The sequence below is a fragment of the Balaenoptera borealis genome, assembly GCF_965194805.1.
Source record: "Balaenoptera borealis genome assembly, chromosome: 21".
NCBI classification, from domain to species: Eukaryota; Metazoa; Chordata; class Mammalia; order Artiodactyla; family Balaenopteridae; genus Balaenoptera; species Balaenoptera borealis.
Window position 1 is genome coordinate 1,310,579 of NC_138880.1, and position 14,719 is coordinate 1,325,297.

Here is a 14,719-nt window from a genome sequence, read left to right on the forward strand (position 1 = left end):
AATATACACTGTTCATGTTACATATATTATCTATTTTACATACTATGTGTTTTTTAGAATCTTTGCAAAAAACCTTGCAAGGTAGGTGTTATTCTTTACATTTTGTGAAAAAGAAATTAAAGCCTCTAACAGGCTGAGAAATTGGTCATGTCACTACATCACGATTAACAAGTCAGTGAACAAGATTTTGAATCCAAGTAATCCTTTTGTGGAAAAAAAAACCCCCCAAAACAAAGAAACTATGTTCTTTCCATGCTCCAAAATATATTTTGGTCAAGTGACTTAAGAAACTCTCCCTTAAGCTTGTCTAAAGCAGAAAATAAGACAACAGTGCTTTACTGGAAATTATCAAAAGGCAGGATCAAGCAGGAATAATGAAAGGGAGCCTGAGGTTTCGGGTGATGAACCCACTGGCTAAATAGGCCCCTGGAAACAGACCCACTTTTTTTTTTTTTAATTAATTTGTATATTTGTTTATTGACTGTTTTCCTCCAATAGAATAGAATGTAATCTTTTTTTTTTTTAACATGTTTATTGGAGTATAATTGCTTTGCAATGGTGTTAGTTTCTGCTTTATAACAAAGTGAATCAGCTATACATATACATATATCCCCATATCTCCTCCCTCTTGCGTCTCCCTCCCATCCTCCCTACCCCACCCCTCTAGGTGGTCACAAAGCACCAAGCTGATCTCCCTATGCTATGCGGCTGCTTCCCACTAGCTAGCTATTTCACATTTGGTAGTGTCTATATGTCCATGCCACTCTCTCACTTCGTCCCAGCTTACCCTTCCCCCTCCCCGTGTTTAGAAACCCCTCTGGTCCAGTGGAGAAGCATATCCTAGGCCCCTGGTGCCTTTCAGAAAAGAGAACAGAGGAGGATTTTGCAAATTGATTGTTAACCGGAAGTGAAAAATTCTTTCCTGAGCATTGTCCTGCCTTAAAAAAAAAAACCTAGGAAGTGAAACTACTTCATTCCTCCCCTTTGGATGTAAAGTTTGCCATGTTTTAAATTTCGGTTAGGCATTGTTTGAACCAGAAGGAAGACTGGCTTTTAGAAAACAGACAATGGTATAAATTGGGTTGTATACGAAAACAGGCTTTGTTAGTAAAAAAAGATACACAGATAGAGTCTGTTCCTATAAGCTTGGCCTTAAGAGAAAGGTTGATAAGGGAACCATTTTATTTAAATGAAGAGGAAGTTTCAAGCAATAGTCAGCAGCTGGTAATCCCTAATTTGTGGGCTAATGTTGAAGCAAGTTAATAAAATGACCTCAGGGAAAGAGCAGGGTAGTGTTTTATAGAATTCTGCAGCTGGAGGGAACTTGCAGAGTATCCAGCCCAATGATCTCATTATAAAAATGCAGGAACTGAGGCCAGCAGAGGAGGGGCAATCTCCCTCCGGTCACAGGGATATAGTTGTTATGCAGAAAACTCATTTAAATAGTATTTTTTGAACATGTAGTTGTGTGGATGAGAAGCAGAAAAGGTAACATTTACTTTTCTGGTCTCTGGCCGTATCTCCCTAATACTATTTGCCTTTTAAACTCTCTTTTCTCCCTTCAAGATTGCATTAAGCAAAAGAACAAAGTCAAGGGCTTTAAACATTATTTATTTTTTAAAACAATATGTGCATATTATAGATTCAGAAAGTGGTCTCCCTCTCACTCCTGGCTCAAGCCAAGCAGGTCCCCTCCCTCGGACTCACTGCCAACAGGTCTCCATGTGCCCCCCAGACCATCCCATATGTGGACAGGCCCATACATAACTACACACTTCTCTGCTCTTCGTGGCGTCCTTCATCCTACTTTGATTATTTGGCAACATCCCTTGGGGGCTGCTAACGCATCAGGTCCCATCCAGTCGCCTCTTTCTTTTTAAATGGCTGCATCGTCTTTCATTGTCTGGAGGTACGAGAATTTATTTAGCACATTTGGGTCACGTCCTCTCTTTTGCTATTTCAAATAGAACTGTGATAAATATCTTTGTACATACATCATTTCACACATAAGGGGATCTATCTCTCTGGGGTATAAATCCCTAGAAGTGAAATTGTGAGGACAAAGAGGATGTGTCTTACATTTTGTTGACATTTTGTTGACATTTCTAGAGAATTGCAAAGATTGGGGTACCTGTTTCTCCCCACCATGGCCAACACCCTATCAAACGTTTTTCACTTTTAGGCTAGGTGCGATTATGGTAGGTGGAAAATATCTGGTTGTATTTTTCATTTCTATTCAGACTCAGTTGTATTGAACATCCTTATGTTTAAGAGGCTTTGCAGAAATATTCTGTTTTTCTCTTTTGCTCATTTTCCTACCGGTTACTGGTCTTTTCTCTTATTGATTTACAAGAGATCTCTATATATTAAGGCAATTCATTGTTTCTCTGTACCATTATTCACAAATTTTACTTCCATTTTGTTAACTTGCCTTCTGATCTTGTTTACTGGGTGCCTCTCACCTCCCCTGTTCCCCTCTCCCTCCACCCCCGTTGGCAGTTCAGAAGCTTTTTTATTGTTGTGAACAAATGTGTGGATCTTTCTCTTTATTTGTGTTCGGATTTTGTTATCATACTTAGTAAGGCTCTCCCCATTAAAATCTGTCATACAAAATCTCCTCACAGTATACTTCGACTACTTTTAGTATTCCCATTATTGCATTTAAATTTTTCATTCATCTGAAGTTCCTTTCATGTAAAATATGCACTAAAGATTATACTTTATTTTTTTCAGATAGTAGCCGTGATATCCCAGTACCATTTATAAAATAAGCCATGTTTACTACATTGATTTGAAATGCTACCTTTATAACATAAATTCGAATCTACTTTGGGACTTCTATTTAGAGCCATTAATTATTCTGCATAGTCAAGAAACAGTACAACATTCTCTTAATTCTTATAGCTTACAATATATTTTAATAGTAGTTTTTCTTGTTTCCTGAGGTAAGATTGTATTTCTATAAACTTCCCACTTAGAACTACTTTTGTTGTGTCCCACAGATTTTGGATCATCGTGTTTTTGTTTTCATTTGTCTCTAGGTATTTTTTTATTTCCTCTTTGATTTCTTCAATGATCCATTGGTGGGGCTCAACTTTTCTTTTTCTTTTTCTTTCTTTCTTTATTGGCGGCACCATGCGGCACATGGGATCTTAGTTCCCCAACCAGGGATCGAACCCGAACCCATGCCCATTGCAGTGGAAGCTGGAGTCTTAACCACTGGACCTCCAGGGAAGTCTGGAGTCTGGGGGAGAATGGATACATGTATATGTATGGCTGAGTCACTTTCAGGCTGTGCACCTGAACCTATCACAACATTGTTAATCGGCTATACTCCAGCATAAAATAAAAAGTTAAAAATAAAAAAAAATTAAACAAAAGTTTTTAAAGCAGGTAAGTCCTCAAAAAAACAAACAAACAAACAAACAAAACACTCCCACTCTCACTCTTCCTTCTTGTTGATTTTTTTATTGTACAGAATGGAACCTGTTTGTTTATTTGCCCCTCTCCTTCCAAAAGTCCTGTGGGTTTTATGCGCATTATTTTACAGATTAACTTAGGGAGAATTGATATCTTTGTGATACTACATATTTCTGCTCAAGAACATGGCATGCCTTTTGTTCATTAAATGGTTCATTTGTGTCCCTTAATGCATTTAAAAATTTTAATCACATACAGGGTACACATTTTTAATGTGAATTCCCAAGTATTTTAACTTTCCTCTTACTATATTTTCATTATATCTTCCAACTAATTTTTAATTATACAAAAATATTTAGCTTGGTGTATTAATTATATACCAGACATCTTTATGCATTTAAAATTTTGTAGTACTTGTAACGTTATTTTCTAAGAATACAATTATATATCACACACACATAATAATAGTTGTACTTCTTTTCCCTCAAAATTCATACTTGTCTCTTTCATGTAGTTGTATAAGCTAGTGTCTCCAGAACGATGTTAAATAAAAATGGTTACAATAGATATACTTATTTTGTTTTTTACTTTAATGGAAATGCTTGTTGTATGCTAAGCCTCACACTAGCCTTTGTGCTGATATCTATATATGGATACACACAAGTATGTACATAAAGTTTCATATTTGGGAGAATAAAATCAGGTCAGATTAAAATAACTTTGATAATTGTTTAAAGTTGTTTATTGTTTTATTTCTTTAATACATTGTTCCTGAACGCTGTCTTTTGAATTGTTTCAAAAGATTAACATTTTTTTTTACTGTTATTATTTTAAAAAGGGAAATTACTATTATCTTTGGCCTGCAAAATTCCTTTCAAGCAATCATTTGAAGAGGAGCTATTTTATAATTCATAAGGAAGGAACCGCAATTTACTTTGTAGCAGTGTACTTCAATCAAGGAGAACTTACCTAAAATGTAGTCAACAGTCCAGCAAACTTCTATAAATACATTATCAAGGAGTCATGCATTGTTCTCCTGTGACAGGCTGAAATTACATGTACTGAGAACTGCTTTGTATCCAGCACTCTGCTGATGAATCCAGATACATTAACTCATGTAATAATCCTCCTAACATTGTTTTAAGATAGGCTTTGATACACCTTTTAAAGTTATGGGAACTAAACCTCAGGCAAGGTTTCTGATAGAAAAGGGCGTAACTGAGAATCGACACCAGATCATCTGATTCCTAATTCAGCTCTTGCCAGGTTAAAAACAACATGCCAAATATCGGTCAGTTAGGTACATCTTTTTTTCAACCTGCTCTGAGAGTGGCCATTATGTCAGACCAACAGACGTGTCATTCCTTCTATAAGCATTTATTGAGCACCTACTTTGTTGCACAGAGATCTCCTGGTGGACGAGGTGCTCTGTCATCCTGCACGTCTGCTCACGTGGAGAAGGGGCAGGTTGTAGGGCTTGGGAGAGCCAGTCACACCAGGGTTCAGAGGAGGAGGCCACTCAAGGGGAAGTATGCAGACCTGGGATTCTGGAGGGTGCTTCAAAGGTTGAAGATGCAGTTGGAAGCCATGAAAGGGAGGGATACAGCAGACTGCAAAAGATGGTGCAGACATCATGTATCATAATGTACAAATAGTAGGGTTTTTGTCCTATTACATTTTTAAAACTGTTCTAATATTAACAATTAGTGAATTTAATGGTGGTGACAGCAAGAAGATAAAGGAGAGGCTGAAGAAAAAGCATCTGTTAGAAGCTAGAGATTGGCTTAGAGTCATAACTGATAGCTAAACTAAAATATAAGGAAAGGAAAGGAAGATAATTTCCAGAAGCCACACACAAATACAATTTGGAAGGTATAAGATATTGGGATGCCGTACATTCCATTTCTTCACCTTCAGGAAGAATTACACTCACACTATTCCAATAAGATAAAAGATCATGACTATAGACTGAATTGTGTCTCCCTAAAATTTATATGTTGAAGTCCCAATTTCCAATGTGACTATAGGTGATAGGGCCTTTTTGGAAGTAATGAAAGCGAAATGAGGTCATAGGGTAGGGCCCTGATCTGATAGGATTCGTGCCCTTATAAGAAGAGACAGCAGACAGCTCTGTGTCTTTGCCACAGGGGGACACAGTGAGTAGATGGCCATCTGCAAATCAGGAAGAGAACCTCCCCAGAACTCGATCCTGCCAGAACTTGATCTGGGACTTGTAGCCTCCAGAACTGTGACATAATGAATGACTGTTTTTAAGCCACCCAGTCTATGGTATTTTCTTTCGGCAGCCCAAGCTGACTAATACAGACACATTCTATTTTAGGATAGTTCCCTAAAACTCCAACTCCTCACTAACCCTTCTTAGCATCAACGGCCTTGACACCGATCAGATGAAAATAAAGTAAAAGGTTAGCAATGACGTGAGGGGGTCCTTCCAGGATGACCTAAGAAAGTCTTTTACCCAGAGGTGATTTTAGGCAGCGTTAGGAGCCCCTCCAAACCTGGTGAAGAGATCTGAGGAAATAAATTGGAAAAGTTGAAAGTAGCTTTGTGTGTGTTGTCGCCTGTGTGCACAGGAACTTACAAAGATGTGATGGTGAGGAGGCGTTCCTAATCTTTCAATGTAAAGTTAAGAAGGGAAATCATTTCCCCCTATAAACATACAATGCGTTACTCCAGGAAATGAAAGTTCATCTTAAACGAGCCAAAGGTTTAAGCCAGTGATACAATTCACTCACCCCCTCGTTCTTTCTTCAACCCATATTCATGGAGCCCTGGTGGGTACCAGGTGCTGTGCTCTTAGAGTCCCCACCTCCCATCATTGGTACGTATTGAACAGTAAACATTCTTTTCGTTGATCTCGGTTTTTAAAATATTCTATTGGTCAGGGCTCTTTGATACACTTTTCTTGATGACCACCTCCCGCCCCCCCACCTCTCAAGACCTTCAGTATCAGGGTGAAGAGTCCAGCAGAATTTTCCCAGTTTTGGAGAAGTTCTGCATGTACTTCATAACCTCAGGAAATACTTTCTTAATCAGTCAAGATGGAGAATCCCAGCTGCTTGGTTGGACTTAGTTGGACTGCTTCATAACAACATTTGTATCCAAATATCCTCTTCAGTAAAATATATCAGACTTTTGATTTATTCTCTTTTCTATCTTTTATTCATCCATGTACTCATGTTTGTAAGTCCAACTGATTCTTGGCTGGCTTTCTACCAATAATAAAAGAAAAAAAACCAACAACCAGAAAGTCCTTAAATTTTTTTTTTTTTTTAGCATTCCTTTAACTCTACCAAGTGATTTATGAATTTCATCTGTCTTACCATCCTTTAGGACAACATTTTTCTCACAGACTTTTGTTTTTGGCCAAAATAAAGGGTTCCGTGGTCAGCTGGCATGGGAAAGACTACATTCTTATGCGTACTTACTCTGTGCCCCCCATACCCTACCCCCAAAGTAGGTTAGTGATTCATAATTCACAGTGGCATTTTGAAAGATTCTGAGATGTACTGCATAAAGAATCTAATAGATTAACTTTGACCTATTCACCCCCCCCCCCCCCATAAACACCTATCATCATCCCATGAGCTAATGTTGGATACGACACCTCTGTGACCTTTTGGTTTAGGAGTTTCCTTATTCTCTTTTGGTCAGTCTTTGTGTTTGTAGATGTACTTCTCTTTTCGTCTTTGCTTATTTATTTCATTGCTAGTTAGACTTGCTGGGTCTTTTTTCCTTTTGCATTCTCAATATTAATTGGAAAATTTTGTACTTGAACTTTCTGTAACACATCTTTGAAACGATTCCTCTCCTCTTTCTGTCATCTGGTCTCTGAGTGATTGTCTTTTTGTTTTCATGTTTCTTTAGAGTGTTAGCCCTGGATTGGGTCAGATAACTTATGGGGAGTACTTACAATGAGCTTTAGGTCATATACTTGTGAATATTTGTTTTTTCCATTTATGCTTTTCCCATACTTATTTTTTTGATAGGCTTCTGTGACCCAAGTTGAAATTATATAATAATTTACTTTGAACAACAGAATACTTTTTGTTATCTTTCTGTATTCTATATTGAAATGGTTATTTTCATACTTTTAACGAGAATGCTACTTTGGTACTACTGGTGGTTATAATGGTTTCAGCTGTTTTTTTAATTTACTTAATAGTTGATGTAAGATTTTTAAGCTTCATTGCTTGTGATAGGGAATCAGCAACTAAAATAGTATGTTAACATTTATATTTTCCAGTGAAACTACTCAGAAATTCACTTTTCCTTCACAGAATTTGTAACAGAACTTCATATTGCCTTTCAGTGCTTACTGCATACAAGCTATGCTCTTGTTTCTGCTTGCAGGCTCTTGCCAGATGTCATTTTCTCAGTGACACCCATTCCTACCACTGCATTTGAAGTTGCAGACCTCCTTCCCCACACTACCTGTTCCCCTCTCTACTTCATTTTTGTCTTTTGTGTTGATCAACATGTAACAAACTATGCATTTTATTTATTCATTGTGTTTGTTCTCCTTTAATACAAGGTGAACTCCCTGAGGGCAAGTGTTTTCATCTGTTTGGTCACTGCTTTACCTCTACTGTCTAGAACAGTGTGACACATTATGGGTGCAGAGTAAGTTTTTTATTTAAGTACAGTTGATTTACAATGTTAATTTCTGCTGTACAGCAAAGTGACTCAGTTACATATATATGCATTCTTTGTCATACTTTTCCATTATGGTTTATCACAGGATATTGAATTTAGTTCCCTGTGCTGTACAGTAGGACCTTGTCGTTTATCCATCCTATATATAATAGTTTGCATCTGCTAACCCCAAACTCTCAATCCATCTGTCCCCCAATGAATTCTTGATTAAAAAAAAAAGTTAATCTCAGGAGATGTAGAAAATGCATTCCATAACATTCAGTATCTATTCATGATACAAAATGAACAGACTATCATTAGAAGGTATAAATATTCAGCAGATGTGATATTTAATGGTGAAACATTGAAAACATTCTTTTTTAATATTGGAAACAAGATAAGACACCTTTCACCAACAAGATAAGATAATCCTTCTTTGCAGCATTATATAGGAAGTCTTACACAGGAAGAAAAAGAAGGGTTCTTAGCATTGGAGAAGAAGAAACTGCTATCACTAGTCATTGAGGATATCTTGTCCCTGTAGAAAAGCCAAAGGAATCTACAGATGAAGTATTCGAATGAATAAAAGTGGTTAGCAAGTATACTGCAAACAAAATCAAAATACAAAATCAGTTGCATTTCTGTACTCTGCTACAACTATTTAGAAAAGGCAATGAGATACCATTTATAATATTATCACAATTATAAAGTACCTAGGAATAACTCTAGCAAAAATAGGCAACAACTATATGGAGAACATTATAGAACAAAGACACTTAAGAAAAACTAAAGGAATGGAGAAATAAATCTTATTTCAATAGAAAATTTCAATCTACAGAAGATGTGATTCTCCCCAAATTGTTTTAGAGATTTTATGAAACTAAAATGAATTTCCTTCACCTCCCTCCCCCACATAGAACATGCGAGCTGATTCTGAACAGCAAATGGAAGAGTGAATTGGGGATTTTTGACCTACTAGATATTAAGACTCGCTATTATAAAACTCTACCAATTAAGACAGCATGGTACTGAGCAGAAATAAAAATAGATGATTGGAAGAGATTAGAGAAGCCAGGAGCACAGCCGTACATTTATGGTAAAGAGGACTATATAAATATATATGTATATGTTTTGGGGTCAACCTTTAAGTTCTCTTAGCAAATTATAATTATACATTGCAGTGTTATCAACTAGTCACCATGCTATACATTAGAACCTCAGAACTTATTCATCTTATAGCTTAAAGTCTGTAGACTTTATTTTTTTAGAGCAGTGTTATGTTCACAACAAAATTGTGTGAAAGGTACAGGGATTTCCCATGTACCCCCTGTTCCCACATATGTATAGCCTCCACCATGATCAACTACTCACCAGAGAAGTATATTTGTTACAATTGATGAATCTACATTTACACTTCATTAGCACCCAAAGTCCATAGTTTACATTAGGATTCACGCTTGGTGTTGTATGTTCTATGGGTTTTGACTAATGACATTATCCACCTAAATTATGGTATCACTTAGTTGGAATCAAAGAGTATGTAGCCTTTCTGATTGGCTTCTTTCACTTAGTAATAAGCACTTAAAGTTCTTGCATATCTTTTCATGGGTTGATGGCTTCTTTCTTTTCAGTGCTGAATAATATTCCATTATCTGGATGCACCAGTTTGTTTACCCATTCATCTACCAAAGGGTATCTTGGTGGCTTCCAAGTTTTGGCAATTATGAATAAAGCTGCTATGAAACATCTGTGTCCAGGTTTTTTATGTGGACATAATTTTTCAACTCCTTTGTGTAAATACCAAGGAGTCCGATTGCTGGATCGTATAGTAAGAGTATGTTTAGTTTTGTAAGACACTGCCAAACTGTCTTCCAGAATGGCTGTACTATTTTGCATTCCCACCAGCAATGAATGAGCGTTCCTATTACTTCACATTCTTGCAAGTATTTGGGGCTGTCAGTGTTTGGATTTTCATTTTTCTAATAGGTAGGAGCATTGTCTTTAATTGGCGGGGGTGGGGGGGGAACAAAGGAAGTAACTCAGATATTCATTAATATCAATAGAATGATGTTGATTAAGCATGGTCAGTCCCTGGAACTAGTGTCCTCCCGGACTGGGGAGTGCAGCGCGGGGCGGGGACTCGCAGAGACGGGGACAGCGCATCAACCCCAGCGGGAGGCGCGCAGGTCTCGGGGTGCAGGGCGGGCGGCGCGATGCGGAAGGCGGGCCGGCGCCGCGCTCCTCTCCGCCCCAGCGAGCGAAACGGTCACTTGCAGTGGAGGGGCTGACCCCCCGCTGGCGGGCCTGGGAGGGGCGCCGCGCCCTTGGTTCGGGGTTGCCCGAGGCTAGGCGCGAGGCGAGTGCCTGCGCAGCGCGGAGCGCGGTGCGAGCCGCGGCCTGGACCGCCGCGGGTGGGGAAGGGCGGGGAGGAGCCTGGGAGTGCGCCGGCCGCCGCAGGGGGCGGGGCGGGGCGGAGCCGCGGCGCGCGCGCCCGTCGGAGGGGGAGGGGCAGGGCAGCCACTGGTCGCGCACACGGCGGCCGCGGCGAGCGTGGGGCGAGCGTGGACCGCGGCGCGGCGGTGCGACTCCTTCCCCGGCCCTCCTCCCCGCCCCAGGCGAGGGCACCGTGTGGCGGCAGCGGGGCCAGCGAGGCCGGAGGAGGCGGCCGTGCCCGGGCATGGTGGTCTGGGGCTACGCGGAAGGTGAGCGACCCCCGGGCCCGCGGCGGGGGTGGGGGCGGGGTGGGACCGGCCTCGCGTCGCTGGGCTGCGGCCCGAGCGCGGGCGGCCTGAGGCGGGGCGGGGGCGGCGCGCCGGCCCGGCCCCCGCGGCCCTTGGTCTCACGGCCTGGGCGGCCCGCTTGGAAAAAAAAAAAAAAAAAAAGAATCATCTTAAAAATTGAGAGTTGCATATATAATAAAAAGGCATGAAACTGTACACAAGCATCGTCCGAAAACCAGTTTGCTGGTTTTGATGCTGTAGTGTAGTTAGGTAAGATGTAACCATTGCAGGAAACTGGATGAAGCATGCATAGGACTTCGCTGTACTATTTTTGCAACTTCTTTTTTACCTCTGATTTTTTCAAAATGAAAAAGGAAGTCAACAATTTTAGAGCTGTTTTCTTGCAGATGAAATACTGTCCCGCCATGAAAGCAATGAATTACTGATAAAAACCGAGGGCTGCATCTCAAAAACATCATATTGAATAAAAAAAAATTAGCATAAAAAGATATAGTATAAAGGTCAGAACATACAACCTAAACAATATATTATTTAGAGATACAGCTATGAGAAAATTAACAAGAAAAGCAAGTGAGTGATAAGACACAAACTTGAAGATAATGTTTATCTCAAAGGACTAACGGAGGGTATGTGACCAAGAAAAGGGATTCAGGGTCCTCAAAGGTGATTGTAATGTTCTTTTCCTTAAATTTTTATTAATCACTATTTTATAACAACTCTTAAGTCTTAAAAATGTATAAACCTGATCTTTAGTGTTTAATAATCACCTTTATTGAAAAGAGTAAAATTAAGTGAAAGGTGAATAAAATTCAGCAACATTAAACATGTTTGATAGAGCATACAATTATAAGAGCGTCTAAGAGAAGATTGGGTTCTAGTTTAAATTCTGGTCTGACTGTAATTTGGGGTTAGTAGGTTTTGGTCAGTGGTTTTTGAAGGGCGGTCCCTGGGCCAGCAGCATTAGTACCACTTGGATATTTGTTAGAAACGTAAATTCTCAGACCTTACCCCAGACCTACCCTGTTGGGGAAGAGCCCAGCACTGTCTATTTTAACACAAACCCCCCAGGAGATTCTGATGTGCACAGACTTTTGAGAGTCACCAGGAAGTTCAACTTTCTCACCCATAAAATTAGAAGCTAAAACTAGATCAGTGTTTCCCAAAGTGTGGTATATGTAGTACTGATCATGTGCAAGATGTTTTTAAGTGATAGACACATCACCATTTAAAATTTTATTTATTGTGATGTTTGTTAGACTAGTACAGATAGCTAACCAAACCCATAAGTTCACTGATGTTGTGTCATACATTGTTAAGTTAAAAAAAAAAAAAAAAGAAAGGAAAGGAAAGGAATCAACTTAATGTAAATATAAATAATAAGGCAAAAGAGTAAGGTATGTATAGCAGAAAGTAACACAACATTGTAAATCGATTATACTCCAATAAAAATTTAAAAAGTAAGGTGGTGTGAGAAGATCACAAAATTCCTGGGGTTAGTTCTTAGATATTAAAGTTTCAGTAGTCCTGAAAAGGATCAATCTTGAAAATATTTTCCATTCTAAAATTCTGAGCCTTCATATGCTTGCTTTTCTTACAGATCTGCCTCCTTAATTTTGCTTTTTAAAATTCAAGCTAATACGTTAAAAATTTAGTCCACACAGCTTGTGTTGGGAGAGGAATGGCCTGTTAATGTGCTTTTGTATTGGGGGATACTTATCTGAGATTCAAAATTTAACCATAGCTAATGGAAAGTGTGGATAATTCACATGTGAATCATTAAAGTTAAATATATTAAGGAGAAATCTGTTTTGAAAACATGATTTAATTTTAGAAGTACTTTCTTCCTTTCACTACTTGTAGTATTTATAGTGGAATAGGCAGATGGTTTTATGTAAGGAAATGAAATGAGGTTTGTGGACAGTAAGAAACATATTTTGATAATTAGGGATTTAGACTTTGAAAGGTCTATACAAGTTATAAACAGCTACAACATGACTGGCCTTTTGTTAAAAAGTAAATTTATTTATTTATTTATTTTTGGCTGCGTTGGGTCTTTGTTGCTGTGTGTGGGCTTTCTCTAGTTGCGGCGAGCGGGGACTACTCTTCATTGCGGTGCGTGGGCTCTAGGCGCGCGGGCTTCAGTAGTTGTGGCACATGGGCTCAGTAGTTGTGGCTCGTGGGCTTAGTTGCTCCGCAGCATGTGAGATCTTCCTGGACCAGGGCTCGAACCCGTGTCCCCTGCATTGGCAAGTGGATTCTATACCACTGCGCCACCAGGAAAGCCCGTGACTGGCCTTTTTAACTGGCATTTTAAATAGCTTTTTTGAGATGTAGTTCACATACAGTTCACCCACTTAAAGTGTACAATTCAGAGGTTGTGTATAGCCAGAGAGTTGTGCAGCCATCACCGTGCACAATTCTAGAGCATTTCATTACCCCAGAAAGCAACCCTATATCCATTAGCAATTATTCTCCATTCCCTCTACACTCTCAACCCTAGGCAACCACTTATCTACGTCTTATTTCTATGGATTTGCCTATTCTGGGCATTTCATATAAATAGAATTTATATTTCATATAAACATAATGATATGTAGCCTCTTGTGACTGGCTTCCTTAATATAATATTTTCAAGGTTCATCCATATTGTAGCATGTATCAGTACTTTATTCCTTCTTATTGCTGAATGATATTCTGTTCTATTGATATTATATGTCACTTGATGGACATTTGGGTTGTTTGCACTTCTTGTCTTTTATGAATAATGTTGCATGTATGAACATTCATGTACAAGTGTTTGTGTGAAAGTATGTTTTAATTTCTGTTTTATACCTCGGAGTGGGATTTCTGGGTCAGATGATGACTGTGTTTAACATTGTAAGGAACTGACTGGATCTAAAATGCATTCTCATTCGAAGCAAAATTACAAGTTTGCTGAAAACTTAAATACATTTCTGTTCTAATTTATAATAAGGTACCAATCTTGTTTGTCAATGGTTTTATTACAAAATATATCTCTAAAATGATATTTGGCAAAAATCATCATTAAAATACATGTTTTGGAAAACAGCAGCTTACAAACTGCTATTCTACATCACAATTTATCATCATTTATCAAAATTGTCACATCTTCTGTGACATGGTTCTTTCTCTGCATATTTTATCGCTGCCTGTGTCGTTTAGCATTTAGGGGGAAAAAATGTCATGGAATCTGCTTCCTGAGCTGATGATTGAATTCAGATTGTTTTGGTTGACTTTTACAAATAAATTATATGTTAAGAAACTGATGGTAGTTTTTTTCTAAAATTCTCGTTTCAGCAATAATAAAAAACATACTTCTAAAATAAAAACATAACATTTTGGAGTCTAGCTGCATCTGACACTTGATATTTTGCTGTGCTGCCCTATTAATATTTTGAAGTTATTAGAAGAGATACTTTTTTGTGTAATGAGAATTTATGTTCAGTAAATTGTTAATATTTGACTTTGTCTTACTTTCTTCTAATGCTTTCCTAAAGGCTTATGTACTAAATTACCTACCTTTAGATTTCTTTTTAGAAAAGGTGTTCAAGATATTTCTTTTTCATACCTACTTGTGAAATGAGGTTTTTAGCACCTCCTTGTTATAAAGGAATATTTCTGAAAAAAATAAGATAAACAACTAAATGCAGTGAATAACTGAAGTAATAGAGAAGTGATAGTATAGAAAAAAGATGCTCCTCAGGGAAGGGAAAGAAAAAATACCAGGTGGACTTGAATGGATAAGATTTATTTAAAGCCTTTCATTGCTGCATGAAGGATAAACAAAAAGAGTAGTAAGGCAGCATGAGGCATTCAGTGTCCTTGTAAAGAAGACAGGAAATATCCTTAATCTCTGAATCTATAGCTATATGATTCTACAC

The 14,719-nt window shown here is 38.4% G+C and overlaps 1 long non-coding RNA gene across 3 annotated transcripts in view; it reads left to right on the plus strand.

Annotated features, from left to right (window-relative positions):
• The first annotated feature begins 10,577 nt into the window (after positions 1-10,577).
• The window catches only part of LOC309619597, a 55,219-nt gene continuing 51,077 nt past the window's right edge, over positions 10,578-14,719 (plus strand). For all 3 annotated transcript variants that reach the window (XR_014239070.1, XR_014239071.1, XR_014239072.1), the window contains exon 1: positions 10,578-10,778. This is a non-coding gene — a long non-coding RNA (uncharacterized lncRNA). The remainder of the gene's footprint in view (positions 10,779-14,719) is intronic.